General features: G+C 46.9%; 1 protein-coding gene across 1 annotated transcript in view; it reads right to left on the minus strand.

The window, feature by feature from the left end:
* Positions 1-20,293, minus strand: part of CTXND1 (cortexin domain containing 1) — a 57,422-nt gene extending 37,129 nt beyond the window's left edge. Inside the window, exon 1 of the mRNA XM_038010242.2 lies at positions 20,069-20,293. The gene's annotated coding sequence lies outside the window, so the exon portion shown is untranslated. The remainder of the gene's footprint in view (positions 1-20,068) is intronic.
* Positions 20,294-20,559: the final 266 nt, after the last annotated feature.

Genomic DNA, 20,559 nt, shown 5'->3' on the forward strand with positions numbered 1-20,559 from the left:
AACTCTCCATCTCCCCAAAGCACCAGCAGGTAGTTTATCTTTCACAAGACAGTCAGGTAGACTCAGGTGTGTATGCCTTCGCAATGATTTCCCATGACCATAGTTAAAATCCCAAAACCCTTCCCAAGTGAAAAACAGAAGCCAGACTACTTAAAGAATGTTCGTTGGAAATTCAGGTACTGGGCATAATGTCCAGGCTCAGGTTCTGGCTCCCTAACTACCAGCAGTGTGATATTAGATGAACAATACAACTTCCTTTTTTTTTTTTTTTGAGGTGGAGTCTTGCTCTTATCACCCAGGCTGGATTGCAGTGGCGTGATCTCGGCTCACTGCAACCTCCACCTCCCGAGTTCAAGCAATTCTCTGGCTCAGGCTCCTGAGTAGCTGGGATTATAGGCGCCCACTACCACGCCTGGCTAATTTTTGTATTTTTAGTAGAGAGACGGGTTTCACCATCTTGGCCAGGCTGGTCTTGAACTCCTGACCTCGTGATCCACCTGCCTCAGCCTCTGAAAGTGCTGGGATTACAGGCATGAGGCACTGTGCCCGGCCAATGCAACTTCTTTAAGTCTCTGTTTCCTTATCTTTAAAATGGAGAAAATAATATCCCAGTGAATTTCATTGGATCTCTGGGAGGAATAAATGACAATATACTTCTAAAGTGCTTAGCATTGTTACTTAGCATAGTAACATATTTACTCAATTAAAATATTAGCTGTCGTTCTTGCTTATGTTCTTGCAGTTTCCCTCTCTAGGTGCCCAAGCCTCCAATCTGGCTGCTGGAATACAGGATGCTCCTATCCTTCAGGCTGCAAACTGCCTGGCTCTTGGTGACTTCCACAGAAAACAGCTGCTGGTTACCTCTAACAAGGAGACATCACAGAATGACCAAGTCTCCCAAGGATTCCTCCTCCCTGATCAAAGTGAGCTCAGAGGGCTGGGGGCTGCACCATGCCAGACTTGGATTCTGCCCTACAAAGAGACTGGGGGAGTTAGACAAGCCCACTTCCCCCACAGCGACTCAGACAAACAAAGGCAACCTGCAAGTCACTGACTTGGCTGTCTTGCGGAGTAATTAATCTCCCTGAAATTAATGGCACCTCAAAGGCAGGCAGCTGCAGTGGCTGTGCACATCTGAACTGCAGGATTCATCTGCATCCGTGAAGACATTTAACGGGACAGATGACACCCTGTGGGTGCCCATGGCCCTCGGGAACCCATACAGCTTGCCCATGGGTTCCATAAGCACGCAGGAATGGGGTCACCACCATGGGGCTCCCTGCCTACCTCCTCCATTACCATTAACAGAGGTAAAAAAGCTGTCCCTCAGAAGAGGAGCAAGCCTGAGGTGGAGAAGCTAAGTGACCTTGAGGAAGTGAGTGAGCCTCGGTCTTCTCCAGCAAAACCAGCACATTGCTTTGGAGGATTAGGTCCTTTGTGTGCAGAGTATCATTCAGAAATAAGAAAACAAAGAAAACCCAGCCATCTTACTTCAATGCATCTACCAACTTCTTGGGGGAAGGCTTTGCAGATAGAGATTGATTATGGAAACCTGACATTTTAGAGGCTGTTCGTCTGAGACCAGGGGACATTTGGATGAAATTTAGAAAACAAATGATTAAATATGTTTTATTTTCATTCAAGCGATGGGCTAAATCAGTAGAATGATTAGGGTCAGGGATGGGCGGGAATCAGGGGAGAGGTTGACTCAGGGATAGGGTGAGACAGGGCTGTGTATTACACACAGCATGCTGAAATAACATGTATTATTGCACAATTTGAACACGCTCTTTTTTTTCTTTTTTCCTTTTTTTTTTTTTTTTGAGATGGAGTTTTGCTCTGTTGCCCAGGCTGGAGTGCAGTGGGGCAATCTCAGCTCACTGCAATGTCTACCTCCCGGGTTCAGGTGATTCTCCTGCCTTAGCCTCCTTAGTAGTTGGGAATACAGGTGCATGCCACTGCACCCGGCTAGTGTTTGTATTTTTGGTGAGATGGGGTTTCACCATGTCTCAAACTCCTGACCTCAGGTGATCTGCCAGCCTTGGCCTCCCAAAGGGCTGGGATTATAGGTGTGAGCCACTGCTGCTGACTTGAGCATGCTCTTTTGATGGGGCTGTGTTCCATCGCCTGGGTCAAAATGTCCCTTTTATCTAAACAGTTGCACAGTGCACAATCACTCAGGCCAGCTGTGGACAGAAACCTGCCGTGTTTTGTTTCCTGCTTTTGGGGAATGGCCTTCTTCAATGAAGCAGTGACAGCAAGATGCAGACAGCAGCAGGCTGAGGTTCAGTCCCCGGAGTTTGAGTTATGACTCTGCCCCCTGGTGGCTGGGTGACCTTGGGCAGGCTGCATGACTTCTCTGTGTCTTGCAACCAGGGCTCTTCCTCTGCCTCTCAGCTGCTCTTCCCTGGAGGGTTGTGGGAGAGGCAAGGAAAGGGGCCCTTGTGGTAGTTCAGCTACTGAATCACAAGGCAGCCCTTCCAGCCTGGCAGAGCAGATGGAAGACTGGCCTGTGTTCCTCTGTTCAGGGTGTCCTATGGCATCAACCCTTAGGGGCTGGCAGGACCTAATAGATAGCCTGAGCCCCAGAAGCCTGGGGGAAACGTTTCTCTCTCCAGGTGCCCAAAGTACATCATAAGGCCAGCTGCAGAAGGGATGCAGGTCAGGTGCCCTCCCAATCCAGGGGCCGAGGTGCGCATGTGACCCTGGTGGAGTGCTGGCCAAGATGGCTGGCATCCTTGGCTTAGCATCTCCGAAAGAGCTCGCCCTAAATTGTGCTCATTTGCATAACCGAGTTGTGGGCTTGGTTGACAGGGACAGCAAGCATACTGGGAGTGGCATAAAGAGACTGTGGAAGGCTGCAGGGGAAATCAAGTCCCAGTTGCTATTTTCAGACTTAACTCTCTCCTGAGGGCCAATCTTGCCAGTTGGACATCTTCACTGGGATGTCCTGCGCTGTTGCTCTTGGCTCCATAAAGTTGTTATCGTGTAGTTCTGTAGTTACGACCCAGAACCACCTCCCCTCTACCCACCTGCCACTATCACAGGACTACCCTACCAATCCCTTCTTCTCCTCAACAGGCTTCAATGTGGCTCTGCCCCTCACTGACTGGGTAGCCTGACACAAATCATTCATCCCTTTGAACCTCCGCTTGCTCATTTGCAAAATGGGGATACTAAGTAACTACCTCACGGGATGATGATGAGGACTTAGAGGAATTAATATACCTAAAGCCCTTAGAAGAGTGTCAGGTTGCTAGTCAGCACTATGTAAATATCCCTCTACCAGCTTTCCATCTGAACTTACCTTGTATTGGGAACCATACTAGATCCTGCAAGTTCAAACTCTTAGCACCACATTTCCCAGAATATGCTTGATGGAACAGGGTGGGGAACACCCCAGTGATGCTCAGCCTTTTGGGAAACACTCTATGTCATGGTCCCCTCTGCGATACTCTCACTGCATTTGAAAAAGGAACATCTTCCTTTTGCTTCCTTTCAAGGTTGGCCCATGCTCGTATCTGTACAGACATAAATAAGAATGGTTTCTACTTTTTTTAATGGTAGGAAACAAAACGATTAAAATCATGACACATGAAAATCATGTGACATTGGGATTTCAGCGAATGTACAGTTCTACGAGAACACAGCAGTGCCTGTTCATTTACACACTGTCTATGGCTACCTTTGCACTATGACAGGCAGAATTGAGTAGTTGGGACAGACACTATCTAGTTTTGCAGTCATGGTAATGCATAATGATGTTTCCATCAACCACGGTGGTCCTGTAAGATTATAATGGAGCTGAGCCAGGCGCGGTGGCTCACACCTATAATCCCAGCACTTTGGGAGACTGAGGTGGGTGGATCACCTGAGTTCAGGAGTTTGAGACCAGCCCAGGCAACATGGTGGAACCCCCATCTCTGCTAAACATATAAATATTAGCCAGGCGTGGTGGTATGCACTTGTAGTCCCAGCTACTCAGGAGGCTGAGACAGGAAAATTACTTGAACTCAGGAGGCAGAGTTTGCAGTGAGCTGATATCGTGCCACTGCACTCCAGTCTGGGTGATACAGCTGGATTCTGTCTCAAAAAAAAAAAAAAAAAAACCAAAGATTATAATGGAGCTGAAAAATTTCTATCACTTAGTGGCATGGTAGCCCTGTTAACATGATAGTGCAATGCATTACTCACGTGTTTGTGGCACTGTTGGTGTCAACAAACCCACAGCACTGTCAGTTATATAAAAGCATCACACTTAAAATTGTGTCTAGTACATATACAAAAATGTTACTGGTTTATGTATTTGGTATACTATTTATTGTTATTTAAGAGGATACTCCTTCTGCTTGTTAAGAAAATAGTTAATTATACAACAGCCTCAGGCAGGTCCTTCTGGAAGTATTCCAGAAGCAGGCATTGTTATCTTAGGAGATGACAGCTCCATGTGTGTTACTGCCCCTGAAGACCTTCCAGTGGGACAGGATAAGTGAAAGACAGATATATTGATGCTCCTGACCCTGTAGGCCCAGGCTCATGTGAGTGTTTGTGTCTTAGTTTTTAACAAAAAAATTAAAGGTTATAAAGCAAAAATACAAAATTTTAAGTAGAAAACACCTTAGAGAATAAAACTATAAGAAAGAAAATATTTTTGTACAATATTTTGTATCATATATTTGTGTTTCAAGTTAATATTATTACAAAACAGTAAAAAAGTTACAACAGGCTGGGCACAGTGGCTCATGCCTGTAATCCCAGCACTTTGGGAGGCTGAGGCAGGCAGATCACCTGAGGTCAGGAGTTCGAGACCAGCCTGGCCAACATGGCAAAATCCCATCTCTACTAAAAATACAAAAATTAGCTGGGTGTGGTGGCACGCACCTGTAGTCCCAGCTACTCGGGAGACTGAGGCAGGAGAATCGCTTGAACCCGGGAGGTGGATGTTACAGTGAGCTGAGATTGCGCCACTGCATTCAAGCCTGGGAGACAGAGTGAGACGCCATCTCAAAAAAAAAAAAAACAAGAAAAAAGAAAAATTTAAAACAATTTAAGTTTATAAAACAAAACACTACAGTAAGCTGTTAATTTATTATGGAAGAAACAAAAATTTTAAAATAAACTTAGTGTAGCCTAAGTGTACAGTGTTTATAAAGCCTGTGCTAGTGCACAGTAATGTCTTAGGCCAAATTCACTCACCACTCACTCAGTGATTCACCCGGAGCAACTTCCAGTCCTGCAAGTTCCATTTATGGTAAGTATCCTGCACAGCCTTTTGGGAAACACTCTATGTACCACTTCTCTTCTTTTATACCATATTTTTACTGTACCTTTTCTATGTTTAGATATGTTCAGATATGTAAATACTTAACATTGTGTTACAATTGTGTCATGATTTTTACGTGTCATGACTTCGATCTTTTATTGTTTTCAACCATTTAAACATGTAGAAACCATTCTTATTTCATGGGCTGTACAATAACAAGCAGCAGGCAGACTTTGCCCAACCATGTTAAACCCAGTGAACAAGTTCTACCATTGCCTACAGTATTCAGTACAGTAACATAGTGCACAGGCCTGTAGTCTAGGAGCAATGGGCTATACCATATAGCCTAGGTGTGTAGTAGGCTCTACCATCTAGGTCTGTGTAAGTACATGCTATGATGTTCATATAACGACGACATCCCCTGAGAATGCATTTCTCAGAACGGATCCCCGTTGTTAAGCACCACATGACTGAATTGAACTGAATCTTCCGTTTTCTTTCAAGTCACACCTGCTGGCATCCCGAGCAGAGTCAGCAACAGAGCAGTGGAGTGTCAGAGCTCTCCCTGACCTCTTGATTTTTGCTAACACCTATGCCCATGCCAGTCCTGAAGGCTCTGCCATCTGAAGCCCTTCCCACCAGTTCTGGCTTTCCAGGTCCTCTCTGAGCCCCACAGTCCTCTGTGCCTGGGTCCCTTGTATGGTCTTTTGCTCCCCACCTCTCCACTCTACGCCCTCTGGCGACCACCCACCCCAAATTGCTGCATTAATCACTGTGATGGTTAATACTGAGTGTCAACTTGATTGGATTAAAGGATACAAAGTATTGATCCTGGGTGTGTCTGTGAGGGTGTTGCCAAAAGAGATTAACATTTGAGTCAGTGGGCTGGAAAAGGCAGACCCACTCTTAATCTGGTGGGCACAATCTAATCAGCTGCCAGCGATTATAAAGCAGGCAGAAAAATGTGAAAAGGAGAGACGGGTGTAGCTTCCCAGCCTACATCTTTCTCCCATGCTGGGTGCCTCCTGCCCTCTAACATTGGATTCCAAGTTCTTCAGTTTTGGGACTTACGCTGGCTCTCCTTGCTCCTCAGCTTGCTGTTAACCTATTGTGGGACCTTATGATTGTGTAAGTTAATACTTAAAAAACTCATTCATGTATATATATATATATATTTCCTATTAGTTCTGTCCCTCTGAGAGAACCCAGACTAATACAATCACCAACTTGCTACAGCTCCCCATCATCCACAGAGTCCAGTCCCTTTGGGCAAGCATTCAAGGAACACCATGCTCTGGCTCCACGCAAGCCTCCCTGTCTCCTTGTGATGTCTATCATATTTTTATCTTGTTTGGCAGTTAAAAAAATTAAATCTTTTTTATTATTGACAATTTGCTGTTATTTTCTCATCCCAAATATTCACTTTTGTGCTTACTTTTGTTTTCATAATTTTATATTACTTTATTTACTTATTTATTTTTGAGAAAGAGTTTTGCTCTTGTTGCCCAGGCTAGAATGCAATGGCACGATCTCGGCTCACCGCAACCTCTGCCTCCCATGTTCAAACAATTCTCCTGCCTCAGCCTCCTGAGTAGCTGGGATTACAGGCACGCACCAACATGCCTAGCTAATTTTGTATTTTCAGTAGAGACGGGATTTCACCACATTGGTCAGGCTGGTCTCAAACTCCTGACCTCAGGTGATCTGCCTGCCTCCGCCTCCCAAAGTGCCGGGATAAAAGGCAGGAGCCACCGCGCCCGGCCTGTATTAGTTTATTAAGGGGAGCTCCCTGCCCATAAAACCTGAATTTGCCCCGTCCCTCATCTCCAAGTAGGACCAAGGTCTCCCTCTCTCTACTACTCTGTTTTCCTGTTCTGCCAGGTATCCCAGATTGGAACATGGCCTAGGTCCCCTAGCAGGTACACAAGCCTGCACTATTTGTTAAATTGAATTGCATGCTTGACTTACTGTTGTGTGCCTGCCAACAACCCCCACCACCGACCAAATAAAAAGCTCTTAGCAATGGAATCAGTTCCTAATCACTGTGTAGACTGGAAAGTCTCTCCCGAAGACTCTTCTGGAAGTCCTAAGAACTTTCCAGACATCTGTTAAGGGGAAGCTAATTTGGAATTTGGAAGCTAATTTGTTTAACTGATTCATTGATAAGAGCTCTTGAAAATGCATCTGCTTATTGGAGACACTTTGTACAAGATATAAAAATCAGTGGCAAATGTCACATTCAAGGGAAGATAAATCCAGTGAATAAAGACTTCAGTAGCTGTTAATGAGGGATGTTATTTCCTAATAACCAGACAGTCATATGAATCTCAGTCAGAGCACCCAGATATCCTGGTACCTAGAGAATCCCCAGGACAAAGCTGGCTTCCTTTGCCTTTTCATCCTGCTCTGTGCCAGGCTGTGAGGGGAACCCACAAGGGAGACAAGTTCTACAGAGATAAGCTCTACTGCAGAGAAAGTGCGGAAATGCTGCTGCTCATGGAATCCTTAAACTGGCATGTGATACACATTTTTGTTGATGCTCCTTGCACCCTCACCATCCCTTGTGAGGGAAGTCTGTTATCCCTGTGTTACAAACAAAGAGATGGGGGCAATTACCAGCCAAAAAGAGTTAAGAGATGGAGGTGAGAGCTGTGCGTGCATCTGTGGGCAGAAAACAGAAAAGCCCCGTGTGTGACTCCCTAGACCACTCTCCAGGGTCAGGATTCAGGAGCTAAGGGAAAAAGGGGCCCCACAGCACCATTGTCTGAGAAGGATTCTCTTCCTTTCCTGCCTCTTGTTTCTTCTTTTCTCATATATTATTCTCCAAACACTGGGCTTCTCAAACGAAATAGGAACTTTTCCCCTTTTCATTTCTTTGTTCAACAGACCTTTCTATGTAGAAGCCCCTAGGAAATCTTTCAGGACCACCTTCAACAATCACCTGCTCTGATCTGAACTGAGGACCCCCTTTTGGGTTTCTGATGCCTCTTGGTTTTACATGCTCAGACATGTAAGGGCTTCAGCTGCCATGAGGGCAGGGGCCCCCATTCTCCTTTGCTTCTCTGCTCTGCAGGGCAAGGTGGGTGCTCAGTGACCATGCACAGTGAGGACAGCAAGCACAGCTCTGTGTCCCACCCTCCCCATCAGAGCTGGGATGATGGAATAGGGCTTCATGACTGGAGATACCCCAGGTGCCCACGGAGTTCAGGTGCACTGGCCCTTGGGGGAAACAGCTGCTTGTTGGCCTACCCTCCCTTCCACCCACAGCACCGTTTTCTGGAAACCTGCCTAGTGCAGATTGAAGAAAGAGAAGCAGAAACACCAAAGTCCAATTCTTCCCATCCCACCCATAGAAAAACCCACATACGCAAAACGATAAGCCCTTTCCCCTGCCTGGCTTCACCTTCCAAAACACTTTCATGTCCATATCCCACTTTTTCATTCCAATAACACCCTTGTGAAGTAGGCAGAGCAGTGAGCATTCCTGTTTTACAGACAAGGAAACCCAGGCTCAGAGAGGCCACCTAGTCTGGACAGGACATTCCTGTTTTATGGATGAGAAACTGAGTGCCTTTATTCTGTTATGTAGGTTGAGAAGACTTGGGGACACCCTAAGAGAGACAGAGAGGCTGCACGAGTGACTATCCCCTATGCTGAAAGGCAGGAAGGAGAGGGGAGGTCCTAAAATAAGTTCCTGCACTGCAAGTGTCCTCTCTGTGCTTTCAGGACTTGATGGCAAGTTAGATGTCTTTGAAATGGGCAGAAACTCTCCTGGCCCACAAGGGGGCTCCTGTGAGCCCGGGCAAGAAGTTAAACAATGTGGAAGCCTTACCATTGAGATCTCAGGGTTTAGGCACGCTGGGCAGGAAGGGGAGGCAGAGATATGGCCCCATCTGGCTTCTCCTCAACCAGAACAGCTCCGAATTGTCTGTTTTCTAGATTGGGGTATCACAGGGGACTGTGTCTGAAACAAGTTCCACCTCCCCTGGAGTTTGCAAATTTGCATAAACAATGCCTCACTAGTCAATGCCGAGGGAGGAGCGTGTAAACCCTAGGTCACAACACGGGGCCCTCTGGTAGAGCGGGGCAAAGCTATGCTATGTTTGGCTGCAGACTGGCTTTACGTTTAATTTTGTTTTACCTTGAAAGAGACGGCCCTTGGCGAATTTCACATAAAATTCAGGATTTCTGCTTTTGGAAAATTTTCTGGCTACACTGGAGTTGCCTTTCTGTCCCACAATGCACAGGTGGAGCTGAGCTGCCAGAGTCCCCTTCACACTACTCATGGAGTTGGCTTTTCACAGTCTCCACCACTCCCTATGGCTCAGACCCAGCCAGGGTTGGTCATTTACGTCATCTGCCCAGCCTCTGTAGGCATCTGATTTCATCAAATCATGCATGTGTGGCTTTAAAGAAGTAGACTGTGAGTTAGAACTTCCAATCTTTGTTGCACAGGGAGGTCAGGAGCCTTGCACTTGTGAAAGACTTGATCTGTGACCACGTGAGCTGCAGCTTCCATCTGCCAACCCTCTGATTCCTTTGAACTACCTCCTCTTCACTCAGGAAGGAAGCCGTGCCAAGTGCATCTGCCCGTTTCCCTTCACTCTCCACCCAGAACAAATACCAGTCAGTGCTGCCAGCTGGGCCCAGCTTTGGGAGTCTCAGGGTCTCCTGCAGGGCCTAGTTGTTGAGGGCTGTGTTAAGCCATCCCAGGCTGGTGAACACAAAGTTACATTCCCAAGTTATACCTACCAAGCCTGGGGTATGGTGTAAGCTGGATATTAGGCAGTGGCTACTCTAATGGGCATTAAGACACTTTCCTGCACAGGGAACTCCCTTTGCCAATTGTCACCTTAGCATATTCTCTGGGTCAGGCCCCAAGAGCCCTAAAAGGGAGGCATGATGGCCACTTTTGGGGTGAGTGGTGAGAGGTGGGGGCAGGTAGAACCCTACAATGGCAGAGTCTTCACAGGGTGGTGCCCCAGTAGCTATAGCAGATGCCTTGGACAAGGGGTCAGAGTTATTTCCGAGGGCTAGGCAGGTAGTAACACACTAAGAGAATCCAGACTAATTACCATCATCATCTTCCCTCCTTTCTTCCTGCAAAATTCAGATGCAAAGGCATCTTTCTGCTTGCACCCCAGGGTAAATGATGCCTCCCAGCTGAGAGCCAGAGAGATGAGGCAGACAGAGTTTGCAGATGTGGCTATCTCACGTTGGACTTAGTCCACCAGTCACCAGTGAGATGAGTCCCTTCAGTTGTTGAGTCTCTGTGCCCTTCTCATAATAATAGAGCAATGACACCCTTTCTTTTGGGGCTACCAGCTTAGATGGTGTAGTCAACATGGAAGAGCATTTTGAATAAGTGGAAAGAGCTGTGTTAATGGCTCCTGGGAGGAGAGCAGTGGATGTTGGAGGAGTCTGATGCTCTGGGCCATCTGGAAGGCAATGAGCAGTCAGGCTCTGCTGAAGTTCACTGCGGAGCCCAGGGCTCAGTCATCCTGCCCATCTCCTCCATCTCCTGCATCTCTGCATTCGTAGAGGGAAGATTGACTTTTCCAGTCCTTGAAACTGTCTGCTTGTGTGCTGCTGAAAGTAAGTAATCCTACTCTTACTCTGCTAATGCCTTCTTTCCTCTGAGCCTAGCAAGTGAGATTTAAATGAACAGATGAGGCCTGAAAATTTATGTTCTAAGCCCATATTCAGGACAGTGAGGGATATGCTGTCAAAGGATGTATCAAAGTCAGCTGAAGCTCTGAAGCTGTAATGATTCTTGTATTATTCTTTTTCTTTCTTTTTTTTTTTTTTTTTTTGAGACGGAGTCTTGCTCTGTCACCCAGGCTGGAGTGCAGTGGCGCGATCTCGGCTCACTGCAAGCTCCACCTCCTGGGTTCACGCCATTCTCCTGCCTCAGCCTCCCGAGTACTTGGGACTACAGGCGCCTGCCACCACGCCCGGCTAATTTTTTGTATTTTTAGTAGAGACGGGGTTTCTCCGTGTTAGCCAAGATGGTCTCGATCTCCTGACCTCGTGATCTGCCCGCCTCGGCCTCCCAAAGTGCTAGGATTACAGGCATGAGCCACCTCGCCCGGCCTACATTATTCTTGAAAAATTGAACCACGAGGAGGCACAGCCCAACACAGGGCTGGCCATGGGAGGCTGGGCTGGAAACCACCTGTTCCTCAGGTGTGTCACTGGCTGGACCCCATTCTTCCAGGGGGATGTGCAGCATGTGATGAGATCTCTAGTTCGGAAAAAGTAAAGGAGCACTCTGATTGAAGATCAGGCAGAATCTCCTTTGAGTCTGTGCAGAAGGCCTCACACTGGAGGGGTGCAAGGTGAACCCATCAGCAAGGACTTGGGTGGCTTTGGATAGTTCTGGCTGCAAGAAAGAGTGAATCAGTCCCAGACACTGCCCTCTGTGGTTGAGGCAAAGGAGACACAAATGACTAGGAATTGTGTTTCTAATAAGTTTCCTGTGGATGCTGCTGCTGCTGGTCTATGACCCTGTGGGCTAGATCTTTCCCACAGGGAAGGGCAAGTTCAGCCTCCTAACACCATCAGGCACCTTAAACCGTATAAAGCACTATCAGGTACACAATCTCATCATCTCATCTGCATTCCAACAGCCTCCACTGAGCTGGAACCGAGTGTAAGGGTTGAGAGTCGGGCCTGGAGCTAGTCTTTGGGTTTTGAATCCCAGCCCAAATCCCATTTATCAGTAACATGACTTGGGTGAATTCATTCACCTCTTTGTGCCTCAGACTTCGCATGGGTAAAATAGGGGTGAGGATTAGGGTACCAGCCTCACAGAGTTGGTGTGAGGATCAGAGGCATGACTTTGTGGAATGCACTGAGGACAGTACCTACACAGAGGGATGGTAAGATTAACACCAGCGGCTATCATGATTATGTAATTCCTCTGTGGGCAACAGCTCATAGCTGAACAGTTTGGGGCCTCTGATACCTCTCAGTGCTGCAGGCATCATGACCTCTAGGTTCTGCCCCAACCAGCTTCACCGGGCACATTGCCAGTAGCAAGCTTGCGTTTGCATCGAGACTGATGTAAACATTGTTCTCAAAGAGAGAATTCTGGTTCTTTATTCATAAATCACTAACAATCATTTATTTTGCTTAGAAATCTGGAGGGTGACTGGGTTCAGCTGGGCAGCTCTTGCATGGAGCTCTGTCATGCAGTTACTTTCAGATCCTGGTTGGGACAGCTGGCTCCTGATATGGCGGCCCAAGGCTCCCAGAGCACGTGTCCCAAGAAAGCCTGGCAGAAGCCATGTGGCCTTTTCTATCCCAGCCCTGAAATCATACACATCACTTCCACCTCATTTTATACATTGAGGCAGCCACAGAGGACCAGCCAGGTTCAAGGATGGGGGCATAGACTCCACCTCTTCGTTGATGGATTGTCAAGGAACTTATGGATGTATTTTAAAACCACTCTGAGGCTCTCACCCTTCCCACCCCTTTCTGCCACCACCCTCTCCCTGTGAAACGCCACCTGCCTACCTCTGCTGCCCAAATCTGTCCATTGTTCACAGCCTCATCTAACTCCATGCTCTCCAAAATCTTTCCTGGTCAGCCCCTGTGCTACTGATGGACAACCCCCAACCCCGCAAGCCTCACGAACACAATTTATTAGGTGTCATTCTCACAGATTCCACTTTTGTAATGAAAAATAAACAACACTACCAGAAAAACACCAGGGAGACAAAACTGGAGGAAATGCTAACATGGTAGTTATGTGTCTGAGATCATAGGTAGTTTTTATTTTCTTCTTTTATAATTTTCAGCATTCCAAAACTTCCATCTATAACTTGTATAATGAGAAAAACATTTTTTCCCCCAAAAAGTACACTTAAAAAATAAATGGTAAACATTTCTTGCTCTACATTCAAATGACTCAACTGTTAAGCTACTAAAGTCTTTGTCCTCCAAAGAAGCAAATTTTCTGAAATTCCGAAGTTCAATTTGCATAAAGGTGGAAAAAATACTATGAGATCAAATAAGAATAGAGAGAAACTTCCTAGTGTATAGATTGAAATTGGTGTAATTATGGACTTTTGTTGTGGAAGAGTCATGGTTAAAAGGCACCCTGGCATCAGATCTGGGCTTTGTTGTTTATCCTCTTGTGATTTTCCAGGGCTGGTATGATGAAGATCGGAGCCACATGAGCCTGGACAGGGAAGCTTTGGCTACCGGCAGTGCTGACAGCTGACCGCGTCATGCCATTGGTGGAAGCAGGCAATTATGAAGTGCCCTTGTGTGAAACCCGTTGTGGGAGTTAATGTGTGTCTCTCTGTGTTTACAAGGAGAAAGAGGGCATTCACTTCTCTGCCTGGGCAGAATGAACTGTGGACTTTGGGGGATTTGGAGTTTGAGTCAAGCAAGTATGCAAAGTGTGCTAATTTGCCCAAGCTGGGTCAGTGATTCTCAGATTTTAGACTCTAATGTTTATCATGCCTAATAATCTCTCACAGAGTTTGTTTAAAAATGTCTGTTACCAGCTCCGTGCCAGGAAGTTACGGTTCAGGGATCTGAGGTTGGGTCCCTGAATCTGCATTTTACAATGAGCCTTACAGTTGATTCTTTGGGTGTTTCTCTGCTGCCCAGACAAACGGAAAGGTTTGTCCTCACAGTCGGATTAGATGTCACATACATTTTCCCAGGCCTGCTGTGTGACAAGCATGGTGCTGGTTAATTTCACATAGTCTCCTCTGTCAGCCTGTCTTAAAACTTAGGAGGTCAGTATTCCTCTTTCCATTTTACCCATGAGAAAATCGAGGCTCAAAGCAGTGGGGTGATATGTCTGTGGTCTCACAACTGGAAGTGGTGGAGTTAAGATTTGAAGCCAGGTCAGGTGAATTTGACACCAGGAAGTCCCCATGCTCCCCTAGGAGAATATCTCCAGGGTTCCACAATTTGTGAGTCCAACTGCTAAGGTATTGATGACTAGATCTCTCCCTTCCCCATCCTTCCACCACCTTAGCAACATTCCACATGTAGGAGCTTCCTTAAATTGTCCCTCATCCCCGTCACCTATGCTTCTGAGGTGCCTCTAAGAGGGGTGCCTTTTGTCTTGTGTGAATAGTCAAAGAGTTAAAGTAAAAGGCTTTATTGCTGGTCTCCAGTGGAGACAGAAGTCCCCTCCTTGGAATCACAGATGAAGAACGCCTCTTCTGAATTGCAGGGGTTGGGTGCTCCTGGGGAAGGTGGGGAGTGGGAGTGGTAGGGGAGGAATTGAGTCGTAGGTCAAGATCTTACCCTTGGAACACTCAAATCCACCCTCCCCACACTAACATAGAAACCCATTATGTTTCTGAGGAGTATCCTCAGAAACCAGAAAAACTGCTGAACAAGAAGACACATTTTAGGAGAGTTAGATTTCACTGGGCATGCATATTGATTAACAATAATTTCCTTGTTCACATGGAAATGTGGTCACCAGGGAGAGGCAGGATTTCACAGTTTAGTTTCCTAAAGGTAGCAACTTTTCTCTATTCTTCTGTAGACACTGAGAATGAATATATTAACATTTTAACTGGGGCCCAGGGAAAGGGAGCATGCTTTGACTATCACCACACAATTCTGCTGTACTGTTGATGCGGGTGGAACCCAGGTCACTTCTTGGGAGCTGAATCTAGAATGGCAATTTGTCAAGTCAATTGACCTAGTGAAAAAGTGCAACCCTCTGAAACATCAGCTATTGTAGAGGGCACCAGACTTATCTTCCAAGAGGAGGGTCATCTTGGGAGCTGAACGGCCTACTCTTGATGGAGAGGATGCCCTCCCATGCCCTCCAGGGACCTGAGGCTTCTGGCTGTTCCCAAGCATGGAACCTCATTGTGGTGCCAGCCTGGACTATGCCCTCTCACACACAAATGAACCAACTCTAAAGTCTAATTGTCTTTGATGTCCTGGTCTTGCAAGTCATACCTGATTCGATGCAGGCAGCCCAACCTGGGCACAGACGTGTTCTCTCAGGCAGTTCTCTCATCAAGAGAGCCTGCATCTGATGTGGAGAACCTTGGGGGAGGTTTGCTTGCACAGGGGTCATTTCTATAGATGTTCCTATGGCTTATAGGAGAGGCAGTGGAAAGGGTAAGGAGAGAAAGAAAGGTACATTAGGGAAACACTTTCAGGAGTTTTGCCACCACATTACTCTCTTGGCTTAAAACTCCTCAATGTCTCCCCGTTGTCTGCAGTACCTAACTAGATAACATTTCCTAAGCCAACTCCAGGCAGTTGTAGAAAAGGATTCTGAGGCCTCGTTCTGGCTCCAGGGGAAAGAATATCATGATTGATTAGCAATGTCTGCTCTAGGCAAGAGAGGGAGGTGTGACAAATGTATGCCATTTATTTGCAGTTTTCTAGAACACAGGGAGCTCCGTCTGAGCCAAGAAGTCAGGGTAGCCGGTGGGAACTGGATGTGATGATAAAGGCCATGCAGTGTCAGGCCACTTGTCAGCTATTAATATCAGCCTCTAAATAACAGGTGTCAGTATGCCTGCCACCTCTGGTCAACTCATGGTAACCACCTGGCCATGGAGATTCATGTCTATGGAAAGAACATTGTATTTCAATTACCCATGTCTGCCACCAGCCCAGGTTGCAGGAGTGGCAACACAATTCCCTGTCTTTCTTTCCTTTTTTGATTTTTTTTTTAATTTGGTAGAAACAGGGTCTCACTATGTTGCCCAGGCTGGAGTGTAGTAGTGCAATCACAGTTCGCTGCAGCCTTGAACTCCTGGGCTCAAGTGATCCTTCTGTCTCAGCTTCCCAAGTAGCTGGGACTACAGGCATACCACCACGGCTGGCTAATTTTTAAAAAATTTTTTGTGGAGATAAGGTCTCACTCTGTTGCCCAGGCTGGTCTCAAATTCCTGGCTTCAAGCGATTCTCCTGCTTTGGCCTCCAAAAGTGCGGAGTCACTGTGCCCAGCCTCGATTCTCTGTCTTTTTGACCCTGCTCCAGTCTCGGGGGAACTCAGCTCTTTTCTATCACGCCATCCTAAGGACAGGGATAGAACGCCATTTTGGAGTCTGCGGGATTCTAATGGGACAAGGGCACTAGGAGTCAGATCTTTTAGAGGAAGGATACAAAATTCCCATAAAGACAGAGCATAAACTCTGTACCGAATATGAAATCTGTGCTGCCCTTGAAATCATTTACTGAGACCCCAGGGTCACATTTTCTGTCAACGGGAAAATCTGATGCCTCTGGTTTCAATGAGAAAGGTCCCTTTCTTTTTATTCCCCTGTCTGGGCCTGTCCTTGCCACATGAGTAGTAACAACTTGAGGGCCAGGGTGATGATGTGGCCCTGAGGAGAGGAGCAGGGAGGCATTTATTCTGCTTTCAGACTAGACCTTGAGTGAGGGCTAAAAGCAGAACTGGGCTGGTAAGCGGGGAGGGCACCAGCAAAGGGGCCAGAGGCCACAGCCACAGAAACACCAGTGGATGCTCAGATGTGTAGAAGCCTCTGTGCTGCAGGGGCCTCTTGGAAGCCTGTGGCTCTAGGGATGAGTGATGGGCTGGGGATTCTGGGGTTAGGGATCCCAACATAATCCTTCCCATCCATGATACTGTTTTCCTACGTTTCCCTCTGAATGTGTTTTTCCAGGGGCCTCCACCCTGGGGGGACTTGAAGCATCACAGTCACTGGGGCACAGCAGGGACCCTTCTGGGATTGTCCAGCCCTAGAGACACGTGTTTGAGGACATGTAGATTAAAGAAATCTACAGAGCACTGAGGTCCATAACGAAGCAAAAGGAACAGACTATGGAAGGGAACGGTTTACAAGGACTGTTTGTAAAACACCTATTAGGTGCCAGGCTCTCACATACATCAACTACAAGTCCCATAACAACTCAGCAAGGAAGGCAATGCTTCCCTAAGTCATAATCGGGGAAGCTGAGTCTCAGAGGCATGGAAGTTCCAGGGGATAACTGAGGCAGCTGTGATGACTTCCAGAGGGGCCACACTGCAGGCCCAAAACATGAATTATCTCACTTCATCCTCACTCAGTGCAACTGGTCATTAAAAGTTAAGTGTAGCTACATTTTTTTGAGTGCTCACTTTATATCAAAGATATTTTTCTCTGAGCAACCCCATACCATAGGTTCAACATACGTGAGAAGAACACAGGCTTCAAAACCAGGTGACCCCTGCTCAGAATCCCAGTTTTCCTACCTCAGTTAACCTTGGGTAATTCAAGTTGCTTCTCTGATCATTAGTTTCCTTATCAGGAAAATGGGAATAATAATTCTGAGAATTAAGTGATGGAATATATAAAATGCTTAGTATACACTAAGTGCTTAATAAATGGAACTGACTTTTAGGTATTGATGATTCTGGGGTTTTACAAATAAGATAACTGAAGATAAAAAAAGGTGGCTTGCTTAAGATCATCTGACTAGTGGCAGAGCCAGGACTAAACGCTGGCTCTGTCCCCACAAATGCCAGTGTTCCTTCTCCCCTGATGTCCACAAGGCAACTGACATTCACAGCACTGATCTTGAGTTGTCAGGAAACACACAAATTCCCATTCGCTGACTCGCTGATTGTAGGAAGCGTGTAATGTGCTTTAGAAATATTTCCATCCAAAACTGTTCTAAATGTTGTCACTTTTAATAGCAAACTTAACGTATCTAAAAATTTTATGGACACGAACTAGTTCCAGAGCCTTCAATGCCAAAATTCAGAGTCGTTATGGTTTTCTTCTACATCAGAACTTATTAGAAGCGTTAACCTCAGTCTTGGAACCATGTCAGTTTTATAAACACTGTTCTATTATGGCAAGACAGGATACTTTAAGGACATTTTCCTTGGTATCATTTCATTTTCTATTTAAGTCATGAAAATAGTATTGAATTTGGGCAGTACTACACACAAACTACCTTAAGGTTGCAGATTTTGAGTCTGTGCTATAATAGTGTGCTCTGGTAGTGTAAATATTTGCTGGACAAAGATTAACTAGCAAGGCAGTATATTCAGAATGGCTGCCTCTTTCATTAACCCTGTGAGGAAAGAAACTGGAAAGATACACGCAATTCTGTAAATCACAATTTATAAGCAAGCAGCAATTGAACTTCTAGTTGAACTAGTTTTTTTTTTTTTTTAGGCCAATTAAAGTTCATATTATTTTTAAAACAACTCCTTTTCCACCATAACTTTATTTTAAATCTGCATCTTAAACATATAATGGCCAGAAATTTGCTATAATTTTCCATAAGTATTTAGGGTAGAGACACATTATGCTCTATGCATTCATTACCTGCACGCTGTTAAAAAATCAGAAACAGTATTACTGGGAAAACTGATTGGGAAATTAATCCTTTGAAACAAGGATATATGAATGCAATGATTACACAGAATAAATAAACAGCTTACCCACAATTTCTGTTTTGGATAAATGTAAAGTCATTAGTTTCAGAACAGTTTTCCCAAGGAGGTAAGATTTTGCTTTTCCTCCCTAACGCCTCCTCAAAGCTGGTGCGGAGCTTATCAGCTCTTATGCGGAGCCATCCCTGAAAAGGTAGCCTTAATCAAAATCTAATCTATAAGTTACTTTTAAGGCCTTGAATGTTTGGCTTTATGAGGTCTTAAACACACTTTGTAGGTTTGCAAAGACCACAAATCAGATTATTACAGTTCCTTTCAAGAGGTGGCTTAATGAGGGTGAGGGAAGAATAGAAGACTTCAACTCCAGACCCCGGGAAATAGACCCCTTAGTTCACTGGATAGATATTTTATGGAAAAGGGTAAGATTGTATCACAGTGTTAATCCAGAAACTCGAAACCTCTGATTAGAATCAGGGAAGGACTGAGAAGAACCTGCTGGCGGATGCACGAGTGGGTTAGAATGGAACTTCTCCCCACGAAGGCAGAACAGGCTTCGATGGAGCTTTTTTCCTGGGTCCTGAGCCACATCCTGACAGGCCACTGTGGCCCTATTGCACACCTGGTGAGGAGATGCCTCAGCTTGGACTTTCTAACAGGTTTCTTTCCAGAACTTCCCCTGCGGGCATGGAGACTCTTATCAAATTCGGCTCCATAATACATTCCCCAAAACATTAGAACCCAGGATCATTCTCCACGTCTCCACTGATATGGAAAAAATATATGAAAGCGTGGATTAGGGTTTTTGCCATAGATGAGAACAAAATCCAACGAAGACTTGACATTTCTTTAGAAAGGCTGCCACCAACAGAACTTTTCCCAGAAGTTACATCCGTGCTGACCTTCATCAGTTACATTGAGGAAAAAATCTGTTCTATGTGACTATCAGCCACAGGAGACGGAATTTTAGGCACTGAACTTGACGAGAAGGACTTTCTAACTTTGATTCAGTTTCAACTCACACTCCCCAAACCCTTCAATAGCAGAGAGGCCAAAGACCCCCGAATGGGGAGGCGAGGCTCAGAACAGCGAGGGTGCCTGAGCACAGCACCACACTCTCCCGGTTTCCGAGCCCCGAGCCCCGCAGTGGAATTCGGGCCGCTGCGACGCGGCGCCCGTGCGGCTCCCACCGAGGCTGCTGTCACCTGCCGCGCGGGTCCGGCCCTCCCCGCCAACCGAGGCGCGCTCCGGGCGCAGTGCCGCCCTGGAGGGGATCTGTCCCGGTGTCCACGCGGGTCCCCTCGCGGCCGCGCAGGGCTCGGCCCGACTTCAGCGAGCAGATCCTCCGCCTGTGGCCGGTGACACGCGCGAAGCCCCGGCGGCACCGACGATGCTGCGCTCCAGCCCCGCAGGCGCCGCGGCGGCGGGTCCCGGGATGCTCCCGCGGTCCTTACCTGGCGAGGCCCGTCCCGTGCGCTCCTGGGGTCTTGGCTGGGCCGGTGCCGAGCCCAGGGCGACCGCGGATCGCTGGCTACGGCGTTTTCCGCTGCCGGGGGCGCGGGCACGCGAGGCGCGGGGGGCGCTGCCCAGGCCCGGCTCGGCGGGAGCGGCAGGGCTGCGGCTGAGTCAGAGCCCCGGCGGCGCGGGCGAGCCCGGGCCAGCAGCCGAGAGGGGGCTCTGAGCGGAGCCGCGGCTGCCCTGTCATTTTAAAGGCGAGGCAGCTGGACGCTGTTCAAGCGGAAACGCAGAGAGAAACTTCAGCCCCCGGGGCAGAGCGTTGGCAGCGAGGGGAGGGGGCTCAAGGGCTCCTTGCAGGCGCACAAACCAATCTGGTCTATTCTAATATACTCTTCAAAAGCATTTTCTTCAGATATTTCCTTTACAGTTAAAAAAAAATCACCCCAAACAACAACGACAACAAAACCTTCTCAAAGCCTTCTCCTGC

This window comes from Chlorocebus sabaeus, chromosome 26 (genome assembly GCF_047675955.1).
Source record: "Chlorocebus sabaeus isolate Y175 chromosome 26, mChlSab1.0.hap1, whole genome shotgun sequence".
Taxonomy (NCBI): domain Eukaryota; kingdom Metazoa; phylum Chordata; class Mammalia; order Primates; family Cercopithecidae; genus Chlorocebus; species Chlorocebus sabaeus.